Here is a 10766-nt window from a genome sequence, read left to right as displayed (position 1 = left end):
AAAAGCAGTCCGTAGCCTCTAAGTAGTTAGTTTAATCAGTATGTAAGAAGAAGATTTTTTTTCTTTTTTATTTATTATTATTATTATTTGTGTGTGTGTGTGTGCATTGTGTGTAAGAGGAATTCTCACTCTCACCCAGACAGGAGCGCAGGAGCGGAATCGCGGCTCACTGAAACCTCCATCTCCTGGGTTCAAGCAATTCTCTGCATCAGCCTCCTGAGTAGCTGGAATTACAAGTGACCGCCACCATGCCTGGCTAATTTTTGTATTTTTAGAAGAGATGGGGTTTCACAATCGTGGTCAGACTGGTTTCAAGAAAAATGATTATTTTAAAGAACTATGTTTATGCTAAACACAGATCTTCAGCATTCTTCTAGAATTCTTAGTTGCATCATCTGCAGTAAAATAAACCTAAGAACTGCACCAGAATTAGTGTTCCAACTCTGCCAGGAGATTCAAAGTTTTATTGTTATACGATTCTAGAAACAATCATACTATATATCTGGAAGCTCCATACACACACGCCCACACACAAACAGACAATTTTCACTCAATAGACATTATAATACGCACAATGAAAACCTGAAAATAAAATAAAGTTATTATGAAGCTATAGAACACAATAATTAAAGGCAAAAGATAATTTTAAATTTTAAACAACTGAAATATTACATTTTAGCAATTAAAATTTTCTAATTGTTCCTTGATCCACCATCATAGATTTTAAGGAGATAATTAATGTTGTATAAATGACATTGAGTTCCTATCATGGAAATTAATTTATACCATTTTAAAAATCGTTTGTACTCATATATAGTTTACTATGTAACTTCTTGTATTTGCTCTAAAGTAAGGCTAGATCACATCTTAGTCTCGTCTCATCCAAGGAGGTGATTACAGTAAAGGTATACATGTTGGGTTAATGTGGAAAATAGTCGATGTAGATTAATGTGGGTTTCATGTATAAATTTATTATTCTCTTTATTAAAATAAGCTTGAAATATTTTGTCTAATGAACATTTAGTCTATTCAGTAGGCAGTATTCAAGAGATATATATCAGCATCTGCTGAGTACCAACACTGTTCAAGGCAGCAGATAACAATATAGGCAAAGATAATATTAATCCAAATTTCACATGAAAACTTTTGATACTATTAATAATGTGGCAAAGGACATGATTTTCACTTTATATAATTTTTAAGAGAATAAGATAATGAAATGTATACTGTTTAAATGTTACAAGAAGCCTATCCATGTTATTCTTTACTTGAAATTAGATTATAAAAATTACCTTTTTCAAAAGAAATTTATATTATAAATGTTCATATGGCAAAAAGAAAAAAAACCTGTCCTCTGACTTGGAATATAATATTATTTTATTAAGTAAGATACATTGTAGAGAGAAAAAACTATTTTATTTATCTGTCATGGTAATGTCAAAAAAGACAGAAGGCTTTTTTTTTGTGATTTTTAATATTGACTCCTAAGAACACCAAACAGTTGGCAATTTAAATATGTTGCAACTTAGCCCACTCTGAAAGAAAATGACTGATCATTAGCAAATCAGGCAAATTTTATTGTTGCCATTGAAAATTGCTTTACTCATGGTTGTGTTCATTTACTATCAGAATTGAAATCAATTTTGTACTGCCAATTAATATTGCTGTTTTATTATCATGAGATTCTTGCTTTACATTCTAAAATATTGTCTCTGAAAAATGAGTGAACACCAAGCAAGTTTTGTTTTTTCTTTACAAAGGTAGTCATAAAATGCTACTCATAGTTAGTAAAAATAATGAGGTAAGTGGGACATGGTGGTGCATTTCTCTAATCCCAAGTAGTTGGAAGGCTGAGGCAGGAGTATTCCTTGAACCCTGGAGTGTGAGGCCTCATTGAGTTTTGACCTATCATCTTGTCACTGTAGTCCAGCCTGGGCCATGGAGCATAATCCTAAGAACAAAAAATAGAACTATGAAAAGTAATATAACATTACAGCTTTTAATTTTCTTGCAGTAATGCATGGATAGTATATTTAGACAAAACATTTTAAATCGGTAATACACCAAGCAGTCAGATGTTTTGGTCAGATTGCTAGCTGTCTCCTCAACTGGCTAAATCTGTAATAATTGGCAAAGTATTTGTCCTAACAGTAATTTATTTTTTATTCGTTACATGGATTTACTAATGCTACCCGCTTAGGAAACTAACTCTGATATTAAATACATTACCTTAAAAACTTGTTCTGAATGGCACATATTAGGCAGTAAAATATTAGCTACTACTACATATTATAAACTATTTTCATCTGCTTACTTTTAAAGCTCATAGTGCACACGATAAAATTCCAGAAGACCGAGAATGGCTGTTATATACAATAGATCGCTCTAAGACTCACTATCAAAAATGAGCATTATCAGTGCATAAAATGTATGGTAGGTTTATTTAGCAGTCATTTCATTGTTTATCACACTGTTTTTTCTTACAATTTTGTAGAGGTCTGTTTCAGAATTAAGAACATTTTTAGAAGAGAATAATCATGGATGACTGAAATTAACGTTTTAAGCAGATACTGAAAATTATTCTAAATTCTATTACATTTATATTTGTATTTTCTTTCGAAGGCTAATGGAAGTCTTAAAAAGAAAATGGATACTTCCCTGCCAGGGAAAATATCATGATCACGAAGGTGGCTTTCCCACGGAAAGGCCGATCTATTGCACTCTAGATGTGCTGACCCATGAGATTTCCCCAAATGTGGGAAACTCAGCTGCATAATTTGTGAAAGGGAAAGAATGTGTTTGTGCTTTCACATGGAAAAAAAAGAGAGAAAAGAAAATTCAGTCATTTAGTGGATATAGAAAATGGAAAGAAAACCATATACTGGAAAGAATTAAATATGCCTACAAAAATTGGTGTCCCCCACTACAAAACAATAAAACATCAAATGGTTATTTCTTAGAAAGATCAAATAGTGCTAGGATGACACTTGCAAATGCTTGAGGACTTTGTCTAGATGAGGTGGCTGGGGGAAGCCCCCAAATGGCAGCAGATAAATCTGGGAAAAAGAGAAGTAATTTTTAAATGCAGAAGCCAATGCTTATGTATTAATATTGCCCTTAAAAATATTTATTTTGTGAAATGATTAGCATGGGTTTGTTTGTTCTTAAAAAGTACTTTCCTTTTGGAAGCAACTTGTGTGAAATGGCCTAAAAATTATGTAGCTAAAATAATTCAGATTTTCTCCTAAATTAAAAATCATTTGCTGGAATTGTAAAAATGTTATACATATCAGCTTTCTTGCATTTCTTAAAAGTTTATTCTAATGAAGAAAATAAAATATAAGGTATAAAGTCACTTTTATAATCAAATTGTCAATCTTTTTAAATATTTAGAATTTGGAGACAGTTGACCACGATGCTTTAGATGGGCATAACACCTCCCCAACAGAAGATGCTCCATTATATCCTCATTCAACAGGCTCTATGTATCAACAGGTTAAATAATAATAATAATTTTCTCTTTCAAAATTCATTTTGATGGTTTACTTATATGGTCTTCAATTATTATTTTATTACATATTTTGTAACACATCAGCTGTGACTGAAAATTAAAAAAAAAATTTCTAGGACAGCTTTGGCAAGACAATTGGAAGAAGAATAGTTTAAGTAGTGTCATGTTTTATTTTACCTTTGTGATATTTTCTTTGTAATTAGTTACTACCTTGTCCTAGTTCATAAAAATGTGTGATATTTCAATAAGAGCATAAAGTAATTTATTTATTCTTTCTCAAAATCCAGTGGCAGTAAAACTTAACAATTTTACCAACTTTAATACAAAATTTACTATAAAAAATGAATACTGACCAAAAATATAAATAAAATCAATTTATGAGCACTTCTAAGTTAAAACAAATATTTGTGTTAAAATATTCTGGGAACATTAGCCACAATGTGAGTAATGCAGTTTTCTTTTCTCTTTTTTTCCCTCTTTTCTCTTTTCTTCCCTTCCCTTTCTTTTCCTTTCTTTCCTTCTTTCTTTCTCTCTCTCTTTCTTTCTTTCTCCCTTTCTTCTTTTCTTTTGTTTGTTCTTTTGAAGAGTTTCATTCTTGTTGCCTGGGCTGGAGTGTAATGGTTGTGATCTTGGCTCACTGCGACTTCCACTCCCGGAGTTTAAGCGATTCTCCTGCCTCATCCTCCGAAGTAGCTGGGATTACAGGCATGCATCTGGCTAATTTTGTATTTTTGGTAGAGACAGTGTTTCACTATATTAGTCAGGGTGGTCTGGATCTCCTGAACTCACAATCCACCCGCCTCAGTCTCTCAAAGTCCTGGGATTACAGGTGGTGAGTCATTGCCCCCGGCCAGGTTAAACATTTAAAGCTTGTCTTGTGCTGTAACATTTAGCATGATTTCTGGTCAAGTTCATGTAGCCAAGGGATGGAATTACCTAAATTAAAGCAGTTGCCCAGAATAACAGCTGTATTACTCAGAAACATTATTTTTTATCACTAGGAACAATACAAAATGGGGAAAAATGCAAAAAACAAGAAGATTTTAATTCTACACGTTCTTCCCATTTAATGTTTGATAGTTTAATTTCTTGTTGAGATAAAGATTATGGACATATTGTTAATAGAAATTCTAAAATATTAAAACCAGTATGGACAATTTTCGTATGTCACAATGTGTGGAGCATAGTAGATTACATTTTTGTGCTTGGGGCACTTTTGTGGTAGAATTTATTAAGTGATGCTTCTAAAATTTGGTTTCATATAATCCTAGTGAAGTGCATATTATCAGAATCCACAGTACCTTCAAGTACCTTTGCGCCAAGATTTCTGACTGCTTTGCTAGCCAGTCACAATTTTCCTTGAAAGCAGTAAGTCTCCTAGTTTATTTCTATATTATTTTAAAGCTTTTGTTGTTAGCTGAAGATATAAGTGCCTTCCGATTTTAAATAATACACATAATTTTTTATTTGATGTAATATCTCAATGCCGATTGTTGGAAACAATAGGGCATGAAGTGTGTTGCATAGCTTGAGGAACAGCAGTTTGTTTTTTCAAATTGGTTAGAATATACCATGTTTTTATCTTTTTATAGTACATAAGCAGTAGCATCGAACACTATGAATGCAAAATGCAGTCTACATTAGCCAAGATCTGTAAATATACCATCAGGGCTACTGATATTGGTACATTGTAATCCAACTATGTTATGGACCTTCCTATATGACCTATTGTTATTTGCAGTCTATGTTTCTCTTCTGGCCTAGACTTAGATTTTCGAATTTCTGTTCCTTAGAGAATGTAAGAGAAATATGTGTAGATTAACCTTATCTCTGCATTACTGCAGCATCTCTATAAGTTTGCTAACTCAAGTGACTGCATCATGTTGTCCAGATTCTAATCACCTCCCAATCATCCTGGAGAGGATTCTTCAAATGAAAATCAACATATCCTTCTTTAATGTACCACTTAAATTATTACTATTAAGCAGATTCCAGGATGTGACTCAGCCCATCGAAAGTCCATGTGTCACATATTGGTATCTGCTTGAAAGTCCAGTTTTCTATTGTTCAAATGGCCAGAACATTGACTACTATCTACTACCCATGAATTCAAATATTTGCCTTTATAAAATAATGGTTTAATATTTTTAATCCTTCATTTAAAAAAAAACAGCATGCAGTTTAATCATTGAGCTAATTTGCTCATTCCATCTTCAATTTGTCTTTTCATTTCTGGTCTCTATGAAAGCCTGCCAACAGGACATTGTTCATCCACCTTGAAACTGCCATTCATCAACCAAGCATGTTGTTGTTAATTAGGAGCTCTTCAAAGGGCATTGCCCATCTAAGAGTGGGATCCAGTAATCTTGAGGTGGTTCCAAACTTGATGCTAGAAAATACCAGACTACTAGCTCTTGAACAGGATGAGCATCTCCTTGTACTTCCCTGGTAATATTTTACTCTATAAAGCCATCTTTTATGATATTTTGGAAGTCTTCTCTGCACTTCCTCATTAGATTATTTCCTTAACTTACCCAACACATTATAGGTGTTGCAAGTTTTATAATAATTTTATGGTCTTCAGTCAAAGAAGCAGTCTCAACACCAAGGCAAGGGAAGCTAGTAATTATATATCCAATGGTGCATATTGTTTCATGGCATCCAGGAGTGCCCTGGACCACAGTTTCCAGCTCAGGCTGAAGCATGTGTGGGCTTTCTGCCATGGCCTCAGTCTGCCCAAGAACATGTTGAAAGTACTTCTAAAATCAGAATTTGGATCACAAAGACCCAATGTGTACAGAGAAAGAACATTTTACCATTCAGAAATGGCCAGATTTAGTGAAATTTCTTATTTAAGTAGACCACAATTTATTGTTTTTTAAATTAATGAATTATAATTTTACATACTTACAAAGTAGAACTATCATTTTTATGCATGCACACAATGAGTTCTGATCAAATTTTTAAATGGCATATTGGTAATTGCTATATTAGAAACTTGAGACATTTATGATATATTTGTTTAAACAACTTTCCACATCTAAACTTCTAGTTATTTTGAAATCTATAATAAATTATTCATATCTATATTGTCCCTCCTATACAATCTAACTTTAGAACCTATTCCTTCTAGCTGTATTTTTTACCCATCAACTGACTCACTTATTTGTTTGCTCAATATCTTTCACAGCCTATAATAATCTGTCATTCTATTCTCTACCTTCATGAGATCAACTTTGTTATTTCTCACATATGAATAAAAACACGCAATCCTTGTCTTTTATGTTTCCTGGCTAGTTTGACTTAACATAAGTCCCTTATATGAAGCCTTTTTCTGAGTAATGTTTAGTTAATGTATTGAGGTTTTTATAAAACTGAAATAATCACTTACTTAAAATTTACCTTAACTGTTACCAAAATTCCTTGGGTACATAGGACTGTAGTTTGGAAACAGCTAAATGAACAAAGGTATCTTGAAGCCATCTTAGGACACTAACATTGTACTGCTTTCTATCTCCTGTCTTACTAAACTTTGGTTTGTCTTCAAATTAATAAAAATATTCTAATAAATTATCTTGGGTACCAACATTAAAGACCAAAAGAAATCAGTAATGCACTAATTTAACTTTATAAATACAAAGAAAGAAGTTACAACAAACATCAAAAGTTACTGAATAAAATGATATAGTGTTTATACTCCTAATTTTCAAAGCACTTAATTTATTTTTTAATTTTTATGATTATTGCTTATTTCAAACATGGGCTATTATAACTGAGTTTACAGAAAAGTTATTACAAAAGAGTAATAAAATAATAATATACACTGGACGTAATATAGTAAAGTTTGGTCAAGTAGGCAGGAGAAAAGACAAGTGAGTCCTCTGCCATGAGTAACTTTTGGGAAATAAGTACATTTTGGGGAATAAGTTACTTAGTCTTTCTAGAATTCAGTATCTTCTTTTGAGAATAATGCATTTTCCAAATTACATAAGATTATTTACATTATTAAATCAGAATAATTAACACTCTATAAATGTACCTATTAACCGCAGTTGTGGAAGGAAGGGGAGCATAGACAGAAGCTCCAAAAGTCAAAACATGGTTGTAGTCATAAAGCAAAATACATTTGTTTAGAAGTGTCTAAGACAATTCTGTATGCTTTTAATTGTGTCTTAGGTTTGTGACAAAGAAAGAAACAATACCCACTTCCTGTCCTGGAGAAGCTGATTGGATAGAAAAAGGGAACAATGAGAACACATGGACACAGGAAGGGAACATCACACTCTGGGTACAGTTGTGGGGTGGGGGAATGGGGGAGGGATAGCATTAGGAGATATACTTAATGCTAAATGATGGGTTAATGGGTGCAGCACACCAGCATGGCACATGTATACATATGTAACTAACCTGCACATTGTGCACATGTACCCTAAAACTTAAAGTATAATAAAAGAAAAAGAAACAAGGCAGATATACATGCCTCGGTATGTTGACGAGACAACATAAACCACAAGCAACCAAGTACAAAGGTAAGATATCTAATTTGCAATTTTATAGTCTGTCTGTTTCATTTGCTTCTTGCTGGCATGATTAAACATCGCTATATGTGTTAAATTCAACAACCTACAGGTCATACGGGCTATAGTACCAGAATTTACATTACAATTTTTCTTCCAATAGTGGCTGTTAACCAAGTATTGGTGAACATCCCATATGAAGACTCTACTAAAAGTAAAGCTACCACGACTGTGATGCTTGGATGATATAATTTACTGGATCTAGCAAAGAGAAAGAAAGTGTGTGTTTTGTAATCCTATAAATGATAAGTGCTGCGAAACAAGTAGCTGAAAGACACCTGATTTCTGCCCACTGAAAGGAAAAAATTAAGAAATTGTAGGAGAACCATTTACTACAGTTAAAATATTCTAATTTTTAAATTTAGTCTCTATCAATATCTATACAGAAAAGTAAAAAAATAATAATAATAAAGAGCTTGAGTATAAACATTACCAAAATTTAGGTATCCCATATTCTCTTATTTGGAGGTGTATCCTAAATAGGTGACCTACCACTGCGATCTAACTTTTTTACCCCTTTATTTTCAAATGAATAGTTTTCATAGGCAGTTTGATGGTAATCCTTAACTAATATTTTTTACAAGTTCACATAATATAATTTGAATAAGAAATTTGTTTCTTTAGCAGAAAAAGTTCTCATTTGAGAAAAATATAGAGAGAATTTTTTAAAAACATGGCTTATGAAACAGATAACATAAATATGTCAGTCATAGTATCTCAGAGATTTTATCCATACTATGAAGAACTTCCTGCATAATTCTTTTAAAGTATAGTAATTTCTGAGGGAAAAACAGTAGCAGCTATCAGAATCTTCAAAGTAATAATAATTAATAATTAGAATTTACCTAATTGTTCTGCTTCTCATATTTGAAAAATCATTGTCTATATTTGTACCTATGCATTCAATTGCAAGAATACTGTTTCTGGTGGAAACTATATATATATATATATATATATATATATATATATATATATATATATTTTTTTTTATATATAGTTTATATATAAACTATACATATAAAATAATTATCTATATTGTATATATAGTTACATATATTATATATATAACTATATACAATATATAAAACTATATATAATATGTAATATATTATATTCTATATAATATAATATATAATATATTATATTATATATAGCTATAATATATAATATATTATATTATATATAGCATAATATATTATATTATATATAGATATGTATATAATATATAATATATGATAGATATTTATATAATATATTATATATCATATATCTATATGTGGCTGTTGGATCACAGAATTCATGTGACAAGTAGCATCAGGGTTTTTGAGTCCCACAAGTTTTTCTAGTGGGTGAGATCTAACAGGGAGCAGATATTCCCACTCAAAAAGTGCTCACAACCTGAGATAAGAAGGAAAAATAATGCTTGTAGTATGAAAATAATTCTGTCCACTTTTCTTTCCATCAAGTGACAAATTAATATTAACAACAACTCATTTATCAATAAAGCCATTTTGGAAGGAGTATTTTAAATTTTGATATTAACAACAAATCAAGTGATTATACAGGTATTTAACTACAGAAACCTTAGGTCCATATTTTAATGACATAATATCTGTTTTTTTTTTTAAAAATGAGTTTCTTTAGAAAATATCTTTTGACTATATACATTTACTATGTCAATGCAACTGTAAATAAATTTACAAAACAGGTGTTTTTATAAAGGAAACTCTTCTTTCTACATAGATCCCACAAGACAAATAAAGATCTGACCTTTTAAGCAGTGAGTTTAGTTAGAAACTTCTGCAATGTGCTAGCAAATATACTCACACAAATGAAAACATAAACAAATATAATTTCACTTTTTCCAATTAAAGATCTGTACAGAATGTGTTGTTAATTGTATTCTTAACCCTCAGTTTTCTCTTGAAATGAACTAAGTTTTGTTATCATTTGTTAATTTACTTATATGACTTCCCACCATGAGTTTCAGTTCTGTGTAAGATTTGAACATTGCTACTTACTTTGTTGGACAGAGGGGGACATTTAGAAGTAATACAATGCACTCAAAATTTCTCTTCTCACATTATGATTTTTTAAGCCATACCTCTCTTAGAATTTAAATAAAATAACATTAAGCAACTTCAAGGCTTGGTTTATTAAAATATTTCTCATGAATTCATTTTAAATATAAACATTTTGTACCATTAAATTTGGTTTCTTTTTACATTAAGGTTTCAGTATTTTTCAACATATGATTCAATAAAACTCAGTTTAGTTACCAACACCAAGTATAGGGGAACACTTAAGAAATACATATATTTTTAATTTAATATTGTCTGACACAAATGATTTTAAATATATACCTGATGGCTACAAAATGTTAAACTAGCTGATCAAAAACACACACACACACAAAAATAAGTTAATTTTTTTCTAAATGAAAATAGCCTTTCAACGTAAACTACTATTAATTAACAAAAACAGCTTTATAATTTAAAAACTCGTTAGGTATTGCTTTGTCTATGTAATATATTGCATTCAATTTCAGGAGTTTGAGACCAGCCTAGCCAACATGGCAAAACTCAGGGTGTGCTAAAAATGTCAAAAAACAAAACAAAACAAAACAAAAACCTGCCATTTGGGCTGGCAGGTGCCTGAGGTCCCAGCTACTCAGGAGG

At 31.3% G+C, this 10766-nt stretch overlaps 1 non-coding gene across 1 annotated transcript; it reads left to right on the top strand.

Annotated features, from left to right (window-relative positions):
• Positions 1-2650: 2650 nt before the first annotated feature.
• Positions 2651-2810, top strand: LOC129053527 (U1 spliceosomal RNA). The gene has a single exon (XR_008518316.1). It is a non-coding gene; the product is annotated as a U1 spliceosomal RNA (small nuclear RNA).
• The last annotated feature ends 7956 nt before the right edge of the window (positions 2811-10766 follow it).

This window comes from Pongo abelii, chromosome Y, assembly GCF_028885655.2.
Source record: "Pongo abelii isolate AG06213 chromosome Y, NHGRI_mPonAbe1-v2.0_pri, whole genome shotgun sequence".
Lineage (NCBI taxonomy): Eukaryota > Metazoa > Chordata > Mammalia > Primates > Hominidae > Pongo > Pongo abelii.
The sequence above is the reverse complement of the archived record's forward strand: the minus strand, read 5'-3'. Positions and strand labels throughout refer to the sequence as shown.